The following is a 25,345-nucleotide window of genomic DNA, read 5'->3' on the forward strand; positions in this document are numbered from 1 at the left end:
AAGAAATTACTTACCTGCAGAACTGAAGAAGAGCTGCTGAGGAAAGAATCTCTGCAAGCACCACGACAGAATCACACTTGACTGTGCTTCCCTCAACCCCCAAAAGTTGAAGCCACCCACCTGGAAGTGACCAGCTCGGTGCTCAGGAAGCTGGCACCCACTCTAACAATAATAGATGCATGTGCAATTCTCCCAGTGCACAAGCTAAGGATGACTCCTGTAAATGCCCTGGCACACAGCATTATGCACCAAAAAGTCATGGCATTGCAGTGAAAGATGAATGTTTGAGGTGCACACTGGAGCCACTGGCTGTGCATATTCCTGCTGATACCACATCAAAGTACTCTCACTGATATTTGCCTTGTATTTGCCAGGCAAGGAAAGTTAAAAGTAGGAAGCTCAAAAAAGTCCTTTAGCCAAGAAAGTCACAAGACACTTCAATGTGAAGTTTTTTCCATAGTAGCAGGCTACAGTTTCTCTTAGAATCTGGTTTCAAAGTTGATGAAATAGGATTCTGCAAGAAACTCTATACCACAGCACAGAAGCTCCCATCATACACTGACCTCTAGTGTAATAAAGACTCAAAACATCACAAGTCTCTTTGAAGGCTTAGAAAAATTATCTTTTTTTTCCCCAGCACTCAGAAGAATATTTCCATGCAATAAAACAGACTGAAGTCAGAAGGGCCTCCCTGGAATACTCTCAATTGTTTAAGAAAACTGGAGCATGGGTTAAAGAAGCTGCAGAACTTAAATTGTTCAACGGATGTGAAGTTCCTGCTGTGTTTACATAAAGTAATTTACATCAAAGCTGCATTTAACTTCTGTGAACCCAGCTGAATTTAACACCTACGCACTCTGAATGTGCAGAATTGTTTCCTAACTACAGTTTTACAAAGCTAAATTAAAAAACATTTAAAGTTGAAACACTCAGCTTGGGCAAGTCCTGTATCAGCCAGATCACAATGAGACCACCCCAGATTCTGCACAACTCTCCAAGTGCCTCTGGACAGGGTGGCTGACTCAGATGTGCTTCCTGCAGCCAGCACTGAATTCATGGAGGCTGCTGGAAATGCAACATAGAAATCTGCATGAGTCCTCCCTCCCTGAAGACACAGGGCTCACAGAGGGATGTGGACATGGCCCTGAGCCCAGGCACACTGGGGTGAGAGAGAAGATGCTTGGTTTGGGTTAGCAGCTTTTTTAAGAAGGTAAAAACACAACCTACCAACACCAAACAAAAAGCACTAACAAAAAATTTAAGTTAGTTTCAAAAACTGTTTCAAACAAAAATGGTTTCCCCACAACTTTTAAGATTAAAGAATCTGCATTTTTTTATGACCTAACTAGTTTTATGACAAGAACTACTTAATTAGAGCATAGCCAATTCAAAGAGAACAGAACAATTGAAATGGATACCCAAACTATTCAGGCATGTATGCCACTTGTATGCCATTTCTACCCTCCCTATGCACCTGCCTCTAGACAACAAATCCCAGAGGTGCTTCCTTTACCTCAGACCATTTCCCAAACCTCCTCAAAAAGCAAGGAATCATCCAGAGGCTGTTTGTGATAGTGAAGTGATATTTTCAACATGAGCAAGCTTTCCCAAGCCTGGCATATGTGGCTCTGTTGGAACAAGAGCTTTCACCTGCACTCCAGAGAAGGAGCTCTGGTAAACCATCTTTTGAACAAGATGTTAAAAGCCTCAGAAATATTAAATTCAGAAAGAGTTAAGCCCAGCATGAAAGCAGCCATCATAATGTATGAATGAAGTATTCAGAAGTAATCTCAGAGGCAAGTGTTTGAAACTAAATTCAGATCAACCAGAGGAGGCCCTTTATATTTGCAGTCCCAGAACTGAGTCTGTGAAGACAAACTAGGAAGTGAGGATCACATTGTTAATATTGGTTTCTAGCTGTGAGTATCAGAACTCAATAGACCCTTATCTGTAATAAAAATATATAAAAGATAGCTTTAAATGCCTTGAAAACCCCACTACTTAATGATGTGCTCAAACCTACAGTTTCAACATACACATCTGAAATACCTGCAAGTAACTAAGAAGACAACTATTAATATCTGCTTTCTACACCACCAACACTTGAGTTCCACCTCAAATTCAGCTGTGACCTGGGTCCTGACTGGGATTTTTGGATATACTCTATCCTGCACTCTAAAACTGGCAGCCCCTCTGTCAGAGCAAGGTGATATCCCCAAAGTACACAGGCTTTAATGAAGCACAGCACCCTTCCTGCAGCTTGGTAATCACTCTAGGAGAACAAGGACTTCCAGCTTCTGGCCCACAATGCTCCAGGTCAAACCCTACCCACAAGAATTGCTTTTGTTTTCTTTATCACATTTATTTTATGAGCAAGAACTCTCACTGCAGCTCTCGCATGGAGACAAACAGAAGCACTCAGGATTCACAGGGATATTGGTCACCAAGTTAGATCACTTCAGGCAGAGTTATAGATAAGATTCGTGTTTTAATATGAGAGCTCCTGCTTTGAGCACACTTTATTTGGCCACACTTTGTTTGCAATACAAGGAAGCCAACTCAGCCACCTACTTCCCTCACATGCAGCCCAAACATCACTCAGACAAGAAACTACACTGAGAAATCCCTTTAGTTTATTAGAAATCCCTTTAGAGTTTAGCCTTATGCTCAACTCTAATTTCTATGCAGAAAACAGTTCACCACCAGCTAGGAAAGCACAATTCCACTCTCCCAGCTCCAAGGAAGGGAGAGCTGAGGCACAGAGCACACCAGACCCCTGGATTAGTGACTGGAGAACTGTGTGAGTGAGCTCCAACAGCTTCACAACAGATCCTTTCCATTGTATTTGACAGAATGTGTCCTTCCAACTATTTTTTCTCTGAATTCTTGTGTTTAATTCAATGCATGTGGTGAGGGGAATGACTTTCAGAACAGTGATGTGCAGCAGTACACAGATGTTCCACATTTGTCATGTCACATGAACCTTGTGGCTAACACCCAACCTTTAAAAGTCTAAAAAGACTCCTACATAAAAATCCATATGATATATTTGTTACTAGAAGAACACCAGACAATATATTAGATTGCTGGACATTTGTTTTTTAAGAAGGATAATATGGGAGAAACCTAACAAAATCAAACCAAGAAACCCACCTGCAACAAGTTCTCTTTGATTCCAAGAAGTTAAAAAAAACCTCAAATAAATAAAACAAAAAACCATAACCAGACATAGAAATTAAGTCAAGTGGTAGGTTGACAAGATTTGTCACAGCTAGAAGAAAGCCCTTCAAATTGAATTAAGTGTAGTGTATTGTGCAAAGAAAATGCACATATGTTACATACAAACACATCCAGAATATTTTTTGGCTAGTCCTCTTTCTAAAGAAACCTTAAAAAGACAGAAGCGACATAGACAGATTTATAACCAGCACAGAGCTCCAAATTCTTCACTCAGAAAATTTCTTTGTTTCTTTCCTCCCAAATGAATTCTAACAGGAAAATAGAGCATAGAAATGGATGCCAGAATACATGACCTAAGCCCTCATACCCCTACTTTCAGCACTGCTTTCATAATGTACATAGCTCAAAATGCTGTGCATCCAGCAATTTGTGTGCCCAGGATTGGTGAGATGCTCCATTCTAAATTCTAAATAAAGTATTAGGCCACTGATAAAGTATCAGCTGCCGATTGTGTGAGTTATCAAGCAACTGTGACCAACTGATTTTTTTACCAAATTGGCAATATAATAATTGGCAATGATTTGTTTCAGGCACTAACTCCTCATCTATCTTTACTAAAGGGCACTAGTCCTTATACAGAAATGTGCAGATCACTACCTGTACAAAAATCACATTTCTAAGGGAAAGCTAGCTTGAGTTAATTATGAATTCTTCGTGGAATGTACCCAGCTTACACCTGAAAATCTACAGTTATGACCAGCTCAGTATGTTTGGATTTTGGCATACACTAGAAAGCGACTATTAATTCATACATCAGTATTTGCAAACAAACAATAAATTCAAGAAGAATAAATCTAAAGCCACTTCCTGCCAGTTACTGCATTTGACAGACCTGTGGTCAGCACCCTGTATAACACAGAGAGGTTTCAATTTCCTGCTGACAGAAGCTTGTGTGACCTTGGCAAAGTCACCAGGGTTGGTCTGTGGCTCCATGGCAATCCCAGCCAGCTGCTGCCTGCCAGATTCCCACTCCTCTCCCTTCCCTGCCCCACAACATTTGACCCTGCACTGACTCATTTCAGACCAGCAACCATAAAAATAATTCAACTGCTCTGTAGGTATCAAACCCAGATGAGTCAGTGCAGGGTCAGGAGAGCAGGGCAGGGCAAGGGGGAGCTGGCACATGGGGGGGAGAACATGGCAGGCAGCCCCAGAACCCAGCTCCCAGTCCATCATTCAAGATAAAGGGAGCTCTTCAGTTTCACAGGGGTCTGGTGAGCACAAATAACAAAAGGTTAAAAAAGCACTGAGATTCATATTAACTCACTGGAGCAATTTTTTAGATTATTTGTCTAAGGAAGGGAATTTTTTTTCTACAGAACACCCATTTTGGTGTAAGTCTTTGGCTTCCATCACTCAAATTTCTGAGCTCTGTAGGGACTTTGAGTCAGAGACTTGGTGAAGTAAAATAAAGCTTACACAGGGATCCATGCTCATGCAGAGACTCCAGGACAGGTCTGTTTTGCAGGAAGCTCCAGTACAAGGGATGTAAAAAGGAAAAGTCACCAGGGTTGGTCTTGGTGACTTCCCATAGAAGACCACCATTTGCTGCTGTTTCTTTGTGTGATTCCTTCTGTATCTGGGTGTGGAGCATTACACAGATTTATCTGAACAAGTACAAATCCCTGTATCAGAAGTATAAATTCCTGTATCAGAAGTATGCATAGTGCTTTATCTCAGCTGGACAAACACCTAGCACAAACAAACAAACAAAAAGAAGATAAGAGAGTCTTGAGGCTGTTCCCTAGATAAGGCATCCCCAAAAGATGGAACTCGTTTCTCCCTCCCAGAAAATGGAGGAGACAGAATCCACTCTTAAGGCCCTCCAGAAGGAAGCTCCAGTTTCCTGTGATCTCCAGTGTGCTGGCTGTATCTCTGTGGCTCTTTGGGGCTGGCTGTCTCAAAGAGCAGGCAGGACAAGCCATTAGGATGAAGTCCATCACCTCCATGGCTGAGCACCTCAGCTATCTCTCTCCTCCAACACTCATGTTCTGGGGAGCATCTTTTCCTAGTTGTATTCTTCCTACTGCTTCTGTTGGCACAGCTGGCTTAGGGGGAGAATTAGATGGGATAAATGGGATCAGAACAGAAATGTGTTAATACTACCAAAGCAGAACAAAAAAGGTCACAGCAATGCTCATTTTATTACCACAATTAGAATACAGCAGAGAGGAAGTATTTAGCAATATATGTTATCTAGCAGAACAAGTAGGAAAAAGCTCACTGAACATTTAAAGGCTATTTTGAATGGATTACTAAAGTGACCTGATGGAAACATAGCTATATGGGTAAAGAAATTCAGCACAAATCTAACAGTAAGTTTATTTCTTAAGGCATACTTTGTACAACTTTGCCATGTATCACCTCACACATACTTTAAACAATTAAGCATTAACATTTACCCCTCTGCAAAACCTTAAGTAGCCTCTGGAGCCTTTAGTCTCCTTGTTTATTTTATGAAATCACATCACAAATAATCCAGTCTTATTCATGAGCAAAGCTCTGGAATTTTTCTCACTTAGTAGTCTACATAATTATGGTAAAGATTATCTTGGCCTGGGGGTTTGCAAAGTTCCTTGCTAACTGTCTCTGCTGTTAAAAAGTTTACATTGCTTAACAGTTTATTTATGGACTTCGGTTCTTTTGGTTTAAGATAACTGTCTCAAATTCTAACCAAAGCCTTAGATCAGAGCAGGTCTGTGGGGCACCTCATTGTAGCCAAGAGCAGACTGGTTAGTCAGTAATAGAGCTGTGAATGCTGTATGCAGAATACAATAGCTGGAATTCACTGGAAGCAATGACATTACCATTCAATTTGCCAGTTCTGCATAAACCTGTTCAGGAGATACCTGTGCTGCTGGCACGGAAGTGAATAAACTGGGGAGAAAAAGCAAGCACGATGTGCAGATCTTGTAAAGGAAAGTTATGTCTGTTTATTGTAGCACAAGAAGCACTTATGGTAAGGTTTTACATTTCAGAGTGAAATAGTCTGTGCTGATAAATTCAGTTTTGAAAACAGAACCATAAGTCAGAACACCAGGAAGGCTGGAAGAGCCACAGCTTGATTTGCATTAGTTGTTAGCAGCAAGAAGCTTCCAGCAGAACAAGTGACAGAAGAACATCTTTGCCTCATGTAACTCCTGGGAGAGCTGATTCTCTCACAGCATGTTTGCTGTGATCCCCACCTGGAGCCTTATCACTGCTGGCAAGCTCAGCCAGCACTCCTCTCCTCCACCACACAGCTGGGAAAGCATCCCAGCAAGCACAGCCCTCCCTGCTCCACACCCTGAGAAACTGCAGAGCAGGGACAGCAGCAGGGAAACAGAGCAGGGACAGCAGCGCAGGGACAGCAGAGCAGGGACAGCAGAGCAGGGACAGCAGAGCAGGGACAGCAGCACATCCTGCCCTGCCCAGCGCTGTCCTCTCACTTTTCCCCAGCCCCATGGAAATCCCTAACCTGGGGCAGGTGTTCAGTCTGCCAGCAGCAGGCAAGTGCTTTCTCTGAAACATACACAACAGGTACATTTTATTTATTTTTTTTAATTGAGTATTAGACAACCATGTTTCACTTTAAATGAAGAGAGAGGTGTTTTTTAAGGCTAGTAATGAGCCACTGAAAAGCTAAACACAGTGTTAAAAGGCTGTTAGACAAGTAAGTTACTATGCTAAATGCAAAAATTAACTATTTGCATCACTGTTGAAATGCATCTAAATTCAAATTAATTTCCCTACTTAGAGGTGAAAAAAGAGCAGGAACAAAAATCCCTAAAAAGACCAACCCTTACAGCACAATACAAAAAAACAGATTAAAATTTCAGGGTTTACAGCACATCCAGGAATCAACTCTTGTCTTCAGTACCTTCCTTTCCCTTTAGAGATATGTGCTGTAAAGCACCCACTGCATGTGTCAGCCAGCTGGCAGACCCAGTGGGCTGTGTTTATGTTATCTAAGCTGCACTTGCCCAGCTCTGCTCAGCCAGGCCTCGGTCACAAACTGGGGCTGTGCTATTTGCACTCCCCCTGAGAGAGCAACCTCTGACAGGGGCCAGCGTGCAAGGAACAGCATGGGAACCTCCCTGACAGTGCCCCGGGACAGAAACAGGGGCCAGAAACACAGACCAGAGTTAGAGCTTCAGCCGTGGGTTCAGAGGGCAAATTGCATTGCTGGAGCCCTCACAGGCACACTCACTCCTTAATCTGCAGCTTGAATTCCTTCTACATATCAATTAGATATACCAGAATTAAAGCCAAGCACTAGCTGCATGAACTGGCTCATCCCACAAATCCAGTTTATAAAAAGTGCTGCAATTCCTACATGGTCTAGACAGTATGAGAGTGGTATCCCAGTGATAAACAGACCAGGTTTCACCCAGATCCCTGCACACACCTGACTGTACATTGAAATAACTTCAGCAAAGTTGACTAAGATGCAGCTGGCAAAGAGAAGATTCCTTTTATACCTGTAAAGCAGCTGCCACTAATTCAAGTCACAGTCATCCATGCTAACACATCCTGAATGTCTAATGAGACTTGCAGTCAGTTGCCTGCTCAGCTGTTTGTCTGAGCAAGAACAATTGTAACTTCCAAAATTTTCCCAAAAACCTCCTAGAAATGGAGCACAACTGTAATTAAATAAATGCCAATTTTAGCCAAAATGAAATATGATCTCAGGTTTAAAGGTTCCATTATTTAATAGCTCCTTAACAACTAAAATGTGATATCAGAGATGGTTCCATTACAATGCCTCTCTTAGCTCCTTTGGCAGGGGCATCAATTATGTAGGACATCTTCTGAAAGGGCTGCAAAACCAAATTATAACGTTCTCAGTCTTGTTGAGTAGCAATACTCATGAAAGCAATATTTTATTATCATGTAAACCAATGTCTCCTGCCAACCTAATAGTACTGTGGAGCAGATTTCCACACACACACTTATTAGATTGTCTTCCAAGCCCTCAAAATGAATTTTTGAAGCATTTCTTCAGACTCAGAGACATTTGTATGTTCTGACTTCATAATAAGAGCAGTTTTTTCCTTTGGAACACACATTCCATTATGCAGATTAAAGTTCTTAACCACCTGTTAAAAAAAAAAAAAAAACAAAAAAACCCAAAACCCATACATTCAATAATTCATTATTACAAGGTAATTTTATTTGATTTTCCTACATTACCTCCTTTCTCTGACTCATTTTTCTGCCATGTTATCTCCTCATTGTAATTTAAGTCTATGGCCTTCCTAGTACATAAGTTTCAGTGTTAATACCAAGCACTGAGGTCTAGAGATTCATTCCTTCAAGCCAGTCTGTTCTCTTTTTCCAAAACAAATCAATTTTGATACTTTACTGTCTCCCTGAAATACATGAGAAATACTGAAAATCAGATGCATCAATTAATTTTCAGAATATTTACAAACACAATCTGGAGCACATTTTAAGTAAGGAACTGCTCAGTTTCCACTTAAATGAGTTACTCCAAAGCCATTAGCAGCATGAAGTATTCATTGCTTTAAAGATGCTGAACTTTTACATGCCAAGAAATGGAGTGATCCCAACTGTTTTCTATGAGACCACAGAGGAACAGAGCTGCTGCATTGAAGGACAGAGACAAGATCTGACAGCAGAGTCACCTCTGAAGCTCCAGTTCATCACAAAAACCACTGACAGTTTTGAACCTGCCAGCATTAGTCCAGAGACAGGTGTCCATTTCTGCAGTTCAAGAATTAAGGGGAAAGAAGTATTTTTAAAGGACAGTTCTACATATAATAATTGTACAGTTTTGAACATCAAGTGCTTCAGATTAGTCTGCTCTCAAAAACAAATTAGTCTGCTTTCAAAATTCTCAAAGAGAGTTATGCTGGAGTTTTTTAAACCCTCTTAGGGTCTTTACTACAAACAAAATTTGTTGAAACAATATAATTCACATAACTCATGCCCTCCTTCCAAACACACATTATACTATTTCCCCACTCTGGCAAAATGATTGAGTGGTGTGCAAAAAAAAAAAAAAAAAAGGCATATTACAATGTGCATGCCTCTCTTTTTTTTTGCCAGAAAAGAAAGATACTGCCAATATGGCTGAAGGAGAAGATCTGGTGAGGTCTGGCAAAGGTTGAAGTGCTAAATGAGAATGTAAGCTGTGCAGACTCATAATAAAAAAGTAGTCCCTTAAAATTTACCTGCCTTCCAGCAGCCCTTTCCCTGAAGATAGTGAGAGGTCACATAATTAGGAATCCTGTTTTCCTCTTCTTTTTTCCACAGGCATCTCTCCTACTCAGGCTATTATGCCTCATCCTAAAATGCACAAGCACAACATCCAACTCCAACAGGAAACAAGTTACCTCAGCTATTGGGATAACTTGGGTCAATTGGATGCGGCTGGTGTCTGGCACTGAAGTCTTTGGAGCAAGTTAAGGAGGAACACCCACCAAAGAAATCTCCCAAATACCCAAGGATCGACTAATGATAGAAAGAAGAGCATAAAATCCAAAACAGAAACAGCTGAATTTCCTACCAAAGGCAACAGTCACTGCTAACCACAGTCTCTAGGAAGATTCAGAAATGGAAAGAACATTAAACATTTGGTTTCCCCAGACAAGTCAGAAAGACATGACTAATAATGCATGATCTTTAACCAGCAGGTCCTGCACTTGTCCATTCAGATCACCTCTTTACAATGTATTCAAGACTGGACATTGCCCCATGTTTAGATTTACCTCCTGGACTTAAGCATCTTGTGAAAACACGGCTGAAAACAACTCCCTTATTAATGGAACAAATTTCATTAAAAATAATAAGAATTCCTAAAGGTAAAAATAAAATCTATTTTTCAAGCAAAGTAACAAAATGAGGGCTGTGTTGGATTCATGTCACCCTCTGCACTTCTGTTCCCCTATGTGAATTTTCAAAAATGCTCTGTTAGTGACCACACTGGAAAAGAGAGGAACTCTTACAGAACTACAATGGTCTTCTGATCTGCAACACCTCAAAGCATCTCAGGCTTCCTTGACAACAACTGAGATCTCTTCACTGAACAATTATGGAACAAGGCAGAAGACTTGCCTATACATGAGAGAGAGAGCTGAATTTCCAAGGTCTTGCAAATGGGTGGTACCCCACAAGAAAGAAACAGAAACGAAGCAAAGGCAGTAGACAAGATGAAGCAAGACTCTGAAGACCCCTGAAACATAACAGTGAATCTTGTTCAGCAGGTGCACACACAAATAAACCCTTGTTCTAAACAACAGCACTGAATACAGACGATATTAAGAGGATTACAAAAAACAAAACCCAACCCATAAACCAAGCATAAAAGACAATACTCAGGTTGCTGTGATCAACCAAATAAAATCAGCTGTTTTGCTCAAAGATCAAAAGTATATTCATTAAATAGAATGAATCAAATTGATGGTGCAATTAGCCCCTGGAGAAAATATGAAGTAGTGTTTTTGAGCAAAATCTGAACAGTTCCAACTAAGTTCCAGAAGCACATTTCAGGATAAGGCTCCTCCATGGCACATCAATCATGTTACACATGTTGGTGCTGTGAGACATCAAAAAAAGCACTTAAACAACAGAGTGCAGCAAGCAGTGCTCAGCTAACAAACCCTGCAGCTCAGCTGAGCAGTGAGAGCACCTTTGCTAACAATTAACACAGCAACATCTCTGAACAACATGGACTTTGCTATGGAGATATATTAACTTTGAATCTAAATCCCAGATCCAAATTATGCAGTATTTCAGATGATAGGCTCACCAGAAAGCAATGTAAAAACAAAAATAAAAAAATCTAATGAGAATCTTTTCAGGACAGTCCTCAACCTGTGAAGAGGTTTGTTTGTACGAGTGAAGTTCAAAGCAGTCAAGCAGTTGCACTCTGCTCACTGCCAGATGGCTCTGATTTTTTTTTAAAATTTCATTTACCTATAATGCAGAACACCCTCTCACATCTGGAGCTTAACACAGTCATGAGTCTTTCCTTCACATGCTGGATGTGCATCTACTGCCAGAATGAATATTTTGAGAAATCAAATTGTTTTGGTTTGGTGGCTTGTTGTTTGGGGTTTTTTCCTTTATCTCAAATAGTTCAATTCAACACTCTATAATGAGAAAAAGGTTTATTATGGTGTAAAAGAAGATAGTGCTTTCTTCTGTTTTGGTCAAAAATGTATATATGAATTAGCCTGGAGGATATACTGATAGTGCAGCACAGCTCCTGTAAAACACTGGAGCAATTCAACACCTGCAGCAGGCCACAGAGCCAGCTCAGGTGTCCTTTCTAAAGGAAGCCCAGCAATAATCTAGAGATCTTGGTCTGGGAGATGCTGTCTTCAGCCACAAGACTCCAGAACTGTGAGGAAGGTGTGCAGGGCCAGTGGCTGGCAGGCAGCAGCAATAGTTCTGATAAACTCAGCGGGCATTTCCTGGGAAGCCAGGGCACCTGGAACTGACCATCCACCAAGCTGTTCTGTTAAATCTGATTGTTTTGTTTCAAGCCAGTGTTTATAAATGACCAGCTTGTACCCTATATTAAAGTGGTTTTGATACATTAAAAAATCCTGGAGTTTATGCAAGCTGTCATAACGATTTTGTGGACAAATATTCATTGGTGGCACTACTGAGCATTTACAGAAAAGGTTAGGAATCAGCTCATTGCTGGGAATGTTTCCAACCAGACACTTGTATTCTGCTAACTCAAATAAGAAACTTATCTTCCTTGTGCCAATGTAAATTCCCAGTTGCAAAACTAAGTGAAAAAGCAGGCCCTCACTGGTGATCACAAGCTAAAGCCATCAATACCATGTATTACTGTCCAGTAAACCTTTAAGTATTCAGCCTGAGTTTAACAAAGCTTCCCAAATCTTCCTATATTGTTTGCATTTCCATGTACAATTATTTCAATTCTCCTTAGTATTTATTTCCCACTCTCCTTAATGTTCTCCACCAATACAAAGAGACATGCTGTCACCATGACCATTCTAACTCCAAAGTGCCATAACTCACTGTAATTTTAAAATATGCTGGATGGTCTCACAACATTTTTACAATCTGCTAAACAGTAAAGCATTTACAATTTTAGGTTAGTTAGAGTCATACACAGTTACAATCCAACAGAGCCAAGCGACTGCAATCATTTCAGGCCTTTCCCAGCTGCAATTTTCCCTGGGAAGTGTAAAGTTTCATTTAAACAAACAACATGTAAAAACAGTGTGGCATAGGAGCTACAAACACAAAGGGAAACAATACAATTCCAACATTTTAAGCTTCAAATAAACACTATTTTGGGGTTCCATTTGAAAGCTTTTAGTTTGTCAAATCAGAACTGAGAGGCGCCATCAGAAAACTCATGTTCATCTACAGATCCATGCTAGGCAAACTGAACTGAGCAGAGAACATATTTTTGTCTAGTCTGACACTGTCCCCACTGCACCAGCTCCCACACACCTTGGAGGTCTGAGACCTTCCTTAGTTCACTAACAGCAGACACTGATCTACTGATCCAGCAACCAAAACCTGAGATAAAGCAGCTTACAGAGCTGAAGGAATGGACTAAAACCACCCCAGAATAATCAGCACATGCATACAGCTGGGAGCAGGAAGGAAAGAGGGAAATGGCAGGAGAGCTGTTAGAGTAATAAAATTTCAGCCCCAAAAATGGCATTATTGAAAGGCCACAGACATAAAGGGTTTGTTTTGAAAATTGTGACACAGGTTTCAAAGCTCATTAAAACTGTCCCTAGAACAAAGTTTTCAGAGTAGGGTTACAGTGGGAGAAGAGGAATCATTTCTAAAAGAGTCTGCTGTTCTACAGAACAGTTGTGAGTTGCCTCATTATCCTGTGCACAGAATACTTGATAACACTGTAATAATACTGTACAAACTATTTACAATAAAATCCTGCAAACTGAACAGCTGTTGGGACATAAACCAGAGTTGAGAGAGCAACTAACACTGAAGCTACTGAAGGGAAAATTCCCAAACCCCAAGGAAGCCAATGTGCAAGCCACGACTCCCAGAAGGAATGGAGGAAGCTGAGGGCAGGACAGGAGGATGCTGCTCAGGCTGGGTCCCAGAAACCTTGGTGTGAGTATGAGGCAGGGTTAACACTGTTTGTGAGAAACATGCATTTATTTTGTGCACATCCTTGTGTACAGAAAGTTACACCTGATCAGAAAGAAAAGTTAATTTGGCCTATTTTAGCAAATTATTGAAACTCTGCCAAAGCATTGTGCAGATGACACAAGACATAGCTACTGGCAAGTTGCTGCTCTCAGAAATTACAGACTTCCAACGAGTTGTTTAACTTCTGTGTTATTTTTAGGTTGCAGAAAGAGCAAGGGATACATAGGTAGAGCATAAAGGCAAGAATTGTTCAGGCTTGGGGAAATCAGACTCTAGACACATCATGACAGATGTCCTGCCTTAAATAGCAGCAGTAACGTTCCAGTACTTGAGAACCCAGCTAACACTCCAAAATAGTAGAAACTATAAAACATTGATGAAGATATGATAAAGCTGATTCAAACAAGTAGTCTGCACTGTAAAAAAAAAATAAAAACAAACAAACATTTTTATCACTGCTAGCTTAGGTGATTTGCTATATCCCCACCCATTATCCTTTTTTCTGTCATAAAAAAAAAAAAAAAAATGTGCCTGTGTAATTTGAGTTCTACTCTCGATAGTGTATTTGAAAGGAACAAAAACTAAGTAAAACTTAGTCAAGAAAGGGTTTTATTGTGCAGTTTGATTACAGCTTGCATGCCAAATCCAGAATAGGGACTTGAAAAAAATATATATCAAGAGGACAAGACTGAAAAAGACTAGCATAAAGAAAAAGAGGGATGCTCAGTGAAGTCACAGAAGTAATTTTTCCAGTCACCTGAAACTGAAGCTCCCAGCTTGTAGCACACACCACATACCAGAGGTGTACAAGTCAGGCTGACATTGCACACAAGTGTGCCAAGGAGTGCACACGAGCACAGGGTGTGTCTGTGGGTGTGCACTGAGTGACTCTGCCCCACCACCAAAGGCAATTTCAAGTGCACCAGTTTCAGAAACCCTAACAAAGCAACTCATCAGACACATTGCTGTATTTAATACAGGGATCATGTTCACTTGCTGCAACTGTCAGACTTGAGGGGGTAAAAATAATTGAGCAATAAAGATGGTCTCGGGCTTGTAGGCATTTGAGAAGTATCCAAGCCCCAGCAGCATGCACAGGGACTGCAAGTGACTGGAAACATCTGAGCAAGGCATCTTCTGTTTATCAAAAGAGAAGCATTTCTTAGAGCAGCTCTCCAGAGGCCACACAAAAAAAACCTAGAACATTCTGCACATTTAAGACACAAAACTAATGACTGTTTTACAAGAGTTACAAGTTTTCCGCAGTAAGAATTTGTGGTTTCCTGTGCAAGGCAGAATGCCAATTCATACCAACATGTTCATGGAAAAAGTTTTTTCAGGGCTTCCTTAAGGAACGAACCTCTGTAACACCAAGATTACTTGCTTTGTTTCAGAGGTGACTGGCATGATTATAAGTTCTCATATTGGTCTTGCACAAGAAACATTTAATGAAGTAATATTTGTTTTATTGGAAGGGCACTGTCTTCATTTGGATGTTATTCTAGGAGGCTCACAAGTCATCACAACTTTTGGAGGCAGTAATAAAGGTGCCCCATTTCTTTATTGCATTTAGAAAGATCTTCCAGCTGAAGTTCTGCACAAAACCACTCTCATTCCCAGTTTCCTTACTTCACACACATAGATGGGCCTTTTGGGGTTTTGCTTTTGATGTCAGCAGCTCCTTGCTGGCAAACACCTCCTGGGAGTCCAGAAAAAGAACGTTCAACCAAATATTGCTTTAAGGATTTCTTTTAAAGGCCACTAGGTCCTCTAACAGTAGTTAGATGAAACAAAATCACTGATAACTTCTTTTTCACAGCTCTTTATCTCTAACTGTAAGACAGGTTAGTTTCCCAAACCTAAAAATTTATATCTCACCTGGAATGTTTCATCTGCCTTCTCCCTGCCCACATAAATCCCTTCAAGTTATCTGTGGCTGTGCTATCCCAGCAGGGTACACCACACAGTGCACTTCAGACATGAAGTTTATTACAGAAGTATAAGCTGAGCATTCCCCTCTTGAACTACGCATTTTAAGAACCTGAAATGCATCCCTAGCAGTAGTTAGCTATGCTATAGTTTGCTTTTATTAATGTAAGCCCTAGAAAATTGTTTAACTGGGTTCAGTGCCACTTAAATTCAAAGTTAATTTTACTCAACACAATTTATTTTCAAGCTGAAAGAATTAAGCTTGCATTCCAATCCAGGAATCCATATAAACAACTCACTTCCATACACCAGGCTTTTGCTTGCAATAGGAAGCCACAATTACTTTGTTGCCAACCCACAGAAACAGTACAAAAATAGGCATTTGCATGAAGTTGTCCAGTCAGGCATGCAACAAATATTATGGAGAGAAGACAAACAAGTGTATTTCAGGAAAAACAAATTCTTTGCCTGTCAACCATTGGCATTCAGCAGGAAGGAAGAGGACGGGCCCAGGGGGAGCATCCAGAAGAGGTTTGGTGCAATCCCATGGTCAGGGTGTTTATAAATTCTGAGAGTCTTTACTCTCTGAGCTTTGCAAGGGTCAAGTTTTGTACAAACTCCTTTGAAGTAATATTTGTCACAGCATATACTTCAAACAACAAATGACAAAGGACTCTGACTAAAGCAGCTTCAGCCTAAAGCCAAGAGTGTGATCTAAACAGGAATACCTCAGCTGAGTTTTGAGGAGTGAGGTGGGAGAAGAAGCAGGAGTACTGGGACTTTTCAGCAGTTTCCAGCTAAATGCTGATTACAGATGAGAGCACAGCCTCACATGCAGCTCACAAACAAGGCAAAGCATCCAGAACTCAAGTAGCTGCAACAGGCAACCCTAACAACAGAGCCTAACTAAGCCAGATCCTTACTGACACACTTTCCCTAAGTAAATATATTGTTTTCTTTTTGTAATTTTGTTCATTATTGCAACTCTTGCCTAAGCAACCTTCTTTAAAGCCTTGAATCTTTTCAGTGATGGAGACAATTTTGTGTGGTCTCTAGGGAGCTGTGCTGATAAGCTACACATAGGGCAGAGACTTGGGCCACACAACCTGTGAGATAACAGGCACCCAAACTCATCAGTGGGCAGGACAACCCGCACTAAGAGCTGCAATGACCACCCTGGAGAGAAATAACGTTAAGTGCCAAAGTTAAAGATCATAACTCTCAAAGCTTGAGCTTAGTGAAGAAGCTCTATTAGAGCCCCTGCTCTATTTCTGTCTTTAAATTGACACATACTGTAATTTTTAGTCCCAGAGAGCAGTGGAAGAATCAGTGGAGTGAGGCAGGCACAACAGCACTTAGCACTGAGCATAGGAAATCATTAACAACAGCAAAAGGAAAACAAAGGTGGAAGGGATTAATTCAAGCTACAATTTCAGAACAGCAATTTTTCTGCTTCTAGAAATACTGCTCTCCTGTGCGATCAACAAGGTCTCCTCCTTCATTAAGCCTTGGAGTTTTCACCTTTCCTGGATTTAAAAGGTATTACATAGACAGACATGTCTTTAAATTGACTAGGAAGCCAATTTAAGTTTAGAGGAAACTTTAAAATAAATATTTTCCCCTGTAGAGGATGGAGCAAATTTAAGCCAAGTTAAAAACACTGGCAGAACCTTTCATTTAAAGAAGGAAAGAAAGAAAGAAAAACACCTAACAAAAAGTTTCCTCAAGTGCTTTATGCCTTCCCAAAACATTCACCAACTTCATTAAAAACAGTCTCAGGAGGTGGGTGAGACTGTAATCCCTTCCTTTTCCCCCTCTATTATTTTAAACATGTTTAGCCAATTTAAGCCCATTTAAAAACTTTTCCCTTCACTTCCCACCACATTCTGAAAGAAATATTTATTTCTCCCAAAGCCTTCAATAATTGAACACTAATCACTAATCAAATACTGTCTTCCTCCTCTGTTCAACTGAGGACAAACCAACACTTCTTACTTTCTTAATTCTCAAAATCCACTTGTCCCAACCTCCTCTATGTCCATTCTCTAAAGTCATTCCAAAGGGGTTTATGAATTAATCAGCAGGACTTAAAAAAATTTAAATGTTAAGATGCCCTCCTTAACTTTCTGTGTGACAGAAGCTCCTTCTCCATTCCCTATCCTCTCTCCCTGCCCTCAGTATCACACTCAGTTGTCTCTCTCTATTTTTGAAGTGTTTTTTTCAATCTGCTGTTCTGAAAGAGAAACCCTGCTACCTGTTTTCTAAAGAACAGTTCATACATGTAATTATTAAATCCAGAACTCACATTCATTTCTACATTTTCTGTGTTAGCTAGACATTTTAATCTAGTATCTATCACTCTGCTCAGCTAACATAACTATGTATCTATATGATCACTTCAAACTATAAGCCTATATTTCTGCTATGATTTCAGACAAATAATGATTCAGTGCTCCAACACTGACTTTGAAAACTTACTTTGCAGAAGACAAGCGAAGCATGTAGCCAAGTAGTGTTCCAACTTCTTTTAGGACACTTCCATTAGAATGGAAAAGTTCAAACTCTGAGCTATTTGGAGATACGAAAAACAGATCCTGAAACATGCTACCTTAAATCAAAAGACTTTTTTATGGTTTTGCTTTTGTTTTTACAGGTCAAGGCTCTATTATGAAGCCAGAGTCATCCTAACAGAATTTAGGTAGTGTTGATGTTTAACATGAACATGAAAGCTACAACCAGCAAGGATTGAGCAGGCCTGGTGAAAGGGTGGGGGAAAAAAGAGGTAGAAAAAAGAAATGTATTTACAGTCACCTGGAAATTTCCTCTCTGAATAATAGGGTATTCAGGCCAGTTACAATGGGTAACTTGGACCCTGGGGCAGAGGCAGTCTTGCAATCTTTTCTGCAATCAGGAGCAAGAATGCACAAGTCATTCCCCTCCAGTTTCCGTCACCATTAAACAAATAGCAAAACCATGAAAAAGCAAATTTCTATTTTTCAAATACAAACTGCATCAAAAATTATTTCAGGTGAACACCTGATTTATCCCCTTGTATGGGAGTAAGGAACACTAATCAATGGCACCAGCCTCTGAAAACTTTGGTTTATCACTATTTTTAGCAGTCTCTTGCAGCAACCAAGGATACACTCCTCCTCACCCCAAGTTTCAAACTGACAGAACAGGTTAAGTGGTTAGAATAGTAACTTTAGTCATGAACAGAATTATCTCCTTTTTCCAAAGGAGCTAGAATTTACTCTTTCAGCTTCTGTATCTCCAGGCAGATAGCTGTGGATTCAAAGCTGCAGTAAAGAGGAGCTCAGTCACACAAAACATTTTCCAGACATTTGCTATCACTTTCATGGCAGGGAGAGCAGGCTGGAAAAGGCAGGTCTCAGCCTGTGGCTCCTCACCTGGACTCAGCACTCACTGAGTTCAGATAGAAGATACTGCAGAGCCCCTGCTCCTTCCCTGACATCCAGTCTGAGCAGGGCTGCCACTGAAACAAAAGTTCCCAGATCCAGTAAACAAAAGGGCTGGCTGACAAGAGAGCACAGGATGCCTTGTCAAACTGAACATTGTTCAGAGAAGTGGTTAAACAAATGAGCTGCTGACATGGCTTTAAGGCACACCTTTTGTAACCCAGTTCTTTCGGATTAGTTACTGCTACAATCTGTGGCTGTATTTGTAAACAATTGTGTTTCTTATTTGTTTCAAATCTGTGAAACAAAGATTTTTGTGCAATCTGTTCAACTAGTGACAAAGAAAACTTCTAACTTCGATGTGGTAGGAACAGCCTGCTTTTGTTTTAAGTCCATTTGAAGCAGGAGAGAGGCTCCAGCATCTAACATTTAGCAAGCCAATTTTATCTCCACTAATACTTAACACCAGAGAGACAAATGCAGCTACAGTTGCCTGTATTAAGCAGCTGGCAAGCTCAGAGATGGAAAAGTTGCAGAACAGCTGGGGAATGCGAGACCCTTTTGAACAGGCTGCTATATGATCCAAAATAATGGTACATGTTTACACACAACACAATGGCAGCAACAGCCAAGTGCAGGTCTGGCCAATGGACTACAGCTGCTCCTTCCCTCAGACCAGCACAGCAAGCAGATAAAAAGGAGTTCATATTCACAAAATATGGCTTTTATCTCAAAAGGCAGCAGTCTGAGCTCCAAAATAGACAGCTGACCCTCCAACTGGACCGAACTGTACAGGATTCTGTGTTAGAAATTACGCTCTAAAACAAATCTGGATTAGGGTCACAGAGCTTCCCAAGCTGCTGCTACTTTACCACCAACAGTTTCCAACGTGTTACTCTAACAGGTTGCCATTTAACTTACAAAAAACTCCTCTCATGACAGTGTTCTCCAGCTAGAGTCAGGAAGAGCCATTTACAAACTCTTAACATAGACTACACAGAAGTCGGCCTTCCACTTCAGAGGAAGACGCTGAGTATGCTAGAAAGGAGGACTTGAATAAACACGAGCTTTACATCTATTTATATCTTTTTTCACACTGGTGTTGCACATTGGTGCAAAAGTGATTTGGCACCTGAAGACAGCACATCCCACTGCCCACCTAGACAGAGGGGTGGCCCTTGTTTCCTGCCTACTTATGCAAGAACTGATAGTGTGTTGCAAGGAGCACTCACTTGTTTCACAATTGCCATCTGAAGAAATGATTTTGTACTTGACCTCCTACAAAAATTGCATCACCTTATTTCAAGTGATCTTCCCAGTTTTCAATTCTCAGAAGCACAGTATCAGTGGTACCATCTGTCTTGCTCAAGACAAACCATGATTAATTAGTGCTAAGGAACTGGCTTAATTAATATAATTAATTAATATCGTAACCATATCAGCCCTAATTATGCCAGGCACCAAAACAGAGTTAGTAGTGGAATACTTCTACTCATTGAACTTGATTAAACCTAGTGTAACTCAAAAGAAATATTTTTTGACTGAGAGAAGGAGACAGCATTGAAAGACCTCCACTTCTTCTTCACATGGCCATTGAAGTTACAACCCCAGTTAGGAGCTACTCAGAATAGGATGGTTAAAACTGGACAAAGACAGCTGTGACAGCAACAATAACAGATGCAGACACAATTTTTAACTTCCTCTGCTTTTAAAACAAAAATGCCACTAACAGGCATCATAGAAAGCAGGATTTTGAAATATGTGTTGTAAGACTACCTCATAACTAATGGGACTCTGCTAATGGCAAATGTATCTCTCAACACACTTAAGCAACAAAATGCCACATCTGTACACTTCAATTTCAGATTTCAGATAAAGAAGTCTTTCTAGTGAAATTAATTTGCGAATTAAGCCACATTTGTAAGGAAATTCCCCATATTAATAAAGAAGGAAAATAGGTTGAGCCTTGAATCATGGTCACAGAAAAGATGCTTCCTGTACCAAAATAGTACTATGCCAGGTACCCCTCCTGCAGTCAAAGAAATGACAGGCACACTACCTTCAAATCCTACCATCTGTAAAAGAAAGAGCACAGATTTGCTTTTCCTGCTGCACTGACAGAGCATGGATACAAGCACTGGGAGCAATGGTTTGTATCCTCAAGGGACCTCAGTGAGCTCCAGAGCCCCATTTGCACCAGGGACTTTTTCTCCAGGGTTTGGAACCTCTTCTGCAACCCAGATGTGCACATCCCACTACTCTAGTGTCTCTAGAGTATTGTTCTCAAAATAAAAAATTAAGAGTGGATGCTTAAGACCTTGCAGGATGCTGGCATGAGTTATGACATCAGCAAGGCTGGGCACAGTACAGCAAACAGATGATGTTAACTATTACAGGTAATGCACTGACAGCCCACCTGAGCAAGTGATATGGGATTGTCTACACCATCCATAAGATCACTGAACCTCTCCCACACTACTCTCTGTACTTATTAGTATAGAGAGTACTACTTAGATCAGTCTTTCAACCAAGCCCACAATAATAACCAAAAAAAAAAACAAACCCAAATTTTAAAACCCACAAAAGAGCCAAAGAACTCTAGTTTCTTATCAGCTAGTCTCCACTGAATGAATTACTGCTTTAAAGGAGAAGATATTTATCTTAAAACTCCAATGCTGTACTTAGCAGGTACAGACAACATAAGCGTGCTTAGAAATCATTCTTTGATTCCACTCTCTTCCTTTGTAGCCAAATCATATACTGTAATTTATTTTCAATTAAAAAAATGAGAATTTTTGTGTGCATGAATGGGTGTGAGTTTCTGTATTTCTGAGAATCTTTTTTTAGCATGCATTTCACTCATGGATATAAACTCAGGTATTTCACAAGACAATTAATTACCACTGGTATTGGCCAGAGAGGAACTAAGAAAACAAATGTTGTAATAGCTTATTCCTGGTTTTACTATAACTGCCCACAGAGGTTGTTTTAGAAATTGTTGGGAGGTACATCTACACCAAAGAGTACTTGCCATAACAAAGATTTCCCTCCATGTAGATCTCCTGACAGCCATGTCCCAACAGGCTCCAGATCGCTCATGCACATACCACGTATTGTTCAAAGCAGACTTGCTTTAAGCAAGATTAAATACCTGTTCAGTTTGAACTGTCCCAGTGCCAGGATAAACTACACTGAACTAGTTCAGATGATTATCCCGCTGGGCACCAATGGCCTTTGAAACTCCCAGAACCCCAGAATCTGCTGCTTCTGGGAATTGTGCCAGGAGCTGTGGGATAGCTCTCCACAGAGGACATTACAAATTAAATATTTTAGAAGTGTGCCTGTGTTTACATGGAGCAAGGCTGCAGTTCAGCATATGAGTCAGCATGGTTTGCATCCACTCAGAACTGAGCAGTGCAGTTGGGAACTATAAATTTTCTAGCGAAACAAAGGGTATGAAATGATTCCCCCAGGGGAGTACAGTCAGGCCACACCTAGCAAGAGCTAACACTCACCTGAAGACAGGAATTTTGTTCAGAGTTTTACTGTGAAAAAACCCATGCCTTTCCTCTGGTGACTGCAGAAGTTTCTACACAGGACAGACACTTTGGTCCTGCCTGTATCAGAGGGGTTTGTAACGATAGCATGGCCAGATAAACTCACAGGCATGCACATCCATGCTAGTATACAACTCTTTTGCATTACAATTAACTACTTTAAATTGAAAGCTGAAGCATATTTCCTATCACGATAGCAAATCAAAATTTTAACTGCATCTCACTTGACACAGTAACATGTAACAAAGTCTCCACACAGATAAACAAAGCAGAACTGAAACTGAGCAAACTACTCTAAAGCATCTCACTGTGCCATTACCCACGGCCAGATGCATTTAAGGACCAGGCCAAAACCCTTTTTATTGCAGCCTCAGGGGGCAGAGGAGAACAGGGTGACATCTCAAGCCTCTCAGGGTCCCACCAGGGAAGAACATCTCTTGGCAGGAACAGCTGTCAAGCCTATGCTTGAGGAGCGGGGCACATCACCACTATTCCTTCCCAGCCTCCAGAACAAGCACTTCTCTCTCATGAAGGCTCCAAAGGGACCATAAAGCAACCAGGACTGTTTCTCTGAACACTCAGGCTGGACCTCTGCCATTGCTGGTCACATAGAGCCAGCAGACAGCCCATCCTCAGCCTGAGCTGCACCTCCAGGTGTGAGCAGCAACACCTCAGTGTAGTAACACTGCACACAGTTCTGTTGTCATAAACCCCGTTAGCCACGTGCATCAGCCAAGAGTGGTTTCAGCTTTCCGGTGGCTGTTTTCATTTTGAACAGATGAGATTAAGATATTACAGGTTGAGAAAATTCTTCAGAGTGATACAGTCTGGTTTACTCTTCCAGAAACACATTTGCCCATTATAAAAATAACCAGACTTGTTCAGAACATATTCCATATTAGAGGGACTGCTTGCACAGCTAGAAGAAGTAGGTACAAACCAGGACAAGAGTAATGTCTTTCAGTACATGAGATGCTATCTGAGCTAGGATCAGTCTATGATGACACTTACAACCGTCAAAGACACAATATCAAAACTAAATGAGTAATGTTCACTTCCTATTTTCATTCCGAGGCTTCATGCTGCTGCCCCCTGCCAAGTAATAAACTTGGGTACACTCACTCTTCGAAAGACCACTTAAGTCTCTCTTAAAAGAGTCATAATCCACGATCATGATCCATCAGACTGCAAGAAGTTTTATTAGTAGAATGGATACAAAGGTGTAATTAAGTAGTCAGCTCTGCAGCACTGGGTATCCAAGCTCTACGTAAAACCCTACAAGCACTGCACTGATAACCATCGGCATACCCTACTACTCATTCTTCTCCTATTAATCACAATATCACATTGTTTCCCCTCTTTCTAAACGTCATATTGTTTTCTGGAGTTTGAACAAGTCGGGGCAAGCCAGAACCCCACTGCCGAGCCATTTAAGGTGAGTGCTCAGTCTCTCCAAACCAGCTCGGGGGCTCTGGGCCGAAGCGGCTCCGTGCACCTCCCAACAGGCGCCCTGTTGATTCTGTGCGCCTTTCCCGGTATCCTGCCGAGCTGCAGCCAGCCAGCATCATGAGTCCCCCTTTCTCTACATCACACGTGCGCGCTGCCGCCGCTGCCGATGCCTTTCTGTTTCCAGCTGAAAGAAGAGACAAAACTCCTCCAAACGTTTCTCAGCCCCGCTGCTTTGCGGCCCCGGGAGCGGCCCCAGCGCCGCGCCCCCCGCCCGCTGCCCCCGGGCACCGAGCCGTGCCCGCAGAGCCCCGCCGAGCCCCGCAGAGCCCCGCGCCGCCGGCGGCCCCGGTTGCAGCCCGGCCCCGGAGCAGGTGCGGGGAGCGCGGGCGAGCCCCGCATCCCCACGGGAGAGCCCCGCGCCGGGAGAGCCCCGCGCCGGAGTGACAGCGCGGGAGCAGCGGCGAGTTTCGCGCGGCACCTCCGCCGCCAAAGGCGCTGCCCGGGAGCGCGGGGAGCCCGCGGCGCCTCCGCCACGGCGGCAGCGGCCGTGCCCGGGGGCAGCGCCTGTGCCCGGGGGCAGCGCCCGTGCGGGCTCCCCACCCGCGGGGAGCGGGGCAGAGCGCGGCCGCCGCCACTCACCTCGCACCCGGCGGCTCGGGGGCAGCCGCTGCCTCCGGCGGCCTGGTCCGTCAGTCCGTCCGTCAGTCCGTCCGTCAGTCCGTCCGTCAGTCCGTCCGTGCCTCCGGCCGGCGGCGGGGCGGAGCGGGGCGGGGGGAGCGGCGCGGCCGCGGGGGGCGGGGGGCGGCACCTCCGGCCGGCGGGCGGGGCGGGGCGGGGCGGCCCCGGGCTCGGCGCCCCCCGGAGCGGCCCGGGAGCGATGTGGGAGCGATCTGGGGGCGGCGGAGCCGTGCGGAGCTGCCGGGGCCGTGCGGAGCTGCCGGAGCTCCCGGACCCGCACCCAGCTTCCGGCCCCGCGCCGCACGGACCGGACCGGACCGAACCGAACGCGCTCCCGTTCCCGCTCCGCGCCTTAAAGGAGCCGCGCCCGGCGGGGCGGGGAGCGGCGTTTTTGGGTCCCTTTCACCGAGCGTGGCCAATAGAATCCGTAATTGTTGAAAGGAGGGCAGGCCCAGCCAGAGAGCTCCGGTGCAGCAGAGGGCTGGCAGGGTTCGGCGCCGTCACTCACGGTTATGGGTAGCTCCTGCATTAGCAGCGTTTCTGGACAGCGTTTCCTTCTCTGTAGTGTACATTCAGAGACACACGACTGCTCTCTTTATTAACTTGCACACCCTCTCCAGGCTGTCTCAGCCTGATGGAAGAGTTTGCTCCTGCTGGGATGCAGCAGATCCTGGAAGACCTTGGGGAGAAGGTGTCTACAGAAGCAGTTCGATAAATGTCCTGCTCCTTCCCTTCCGCTGGGGCCACATGAGGCAGAAGTTGGGAAGTCATCACCACATTTTGTTTAAAGGGTGAAACTTTTTCCCCTTGGATGCATTTATTTAAAATCAAGGCATGATTAGGAAGGTGGAGGAAATGACATGATACAGACTTCACCTTTGATTCAGGGAAGGTGTTTGTCCACACAGTGAAAGGGAAGCATAGCATTGAAACTGACTAATATTAAACATCCCA

At 42.5% G+C, this 25,345-nt stretch overlaps 1 protein-coding gene across 5 annotated transcripts in view; it reads right to left on the minus strand.

The window, feature by feature from the left end:
• Window positions 1-24,439, minus strand: part of SVIL (supervillin) — a 134,453-nt gene extending 110,014 nt beyond the window's left edge. For all 5 annotated transcript variants that reach the window (XM_058825573.1, XM_058825555.1, XM_058825566.1 and 2 more), the window contains exon 1: window positions 24,353-24,439. The gene's annotated coding sequence lies outside the window, so the exon portion shown is untranslated. The remainder of the gene's footprint in view (window positions 1-24,352) is intronic.
• Window positions 24,440-25,345: the final 906 nt, after the last annotated feature.

This window comes from Ammospiza caudacuta, chromosome 1 (assembly GCF_027887145.1).
Source record: "Ammospiza caudacuta isolate bAmmCau1 chromosome 1, bAmmCau1.pri, whole genome shotgun sequence".
In the NCBI taxonomy this organism is placed as follows: domain Eukaryota; kingdom Metazoa; phylum Chordata; class Aves; order Passeriformes; family Passerellidae; genus Ammospiza; species Ammospiza caudacuta.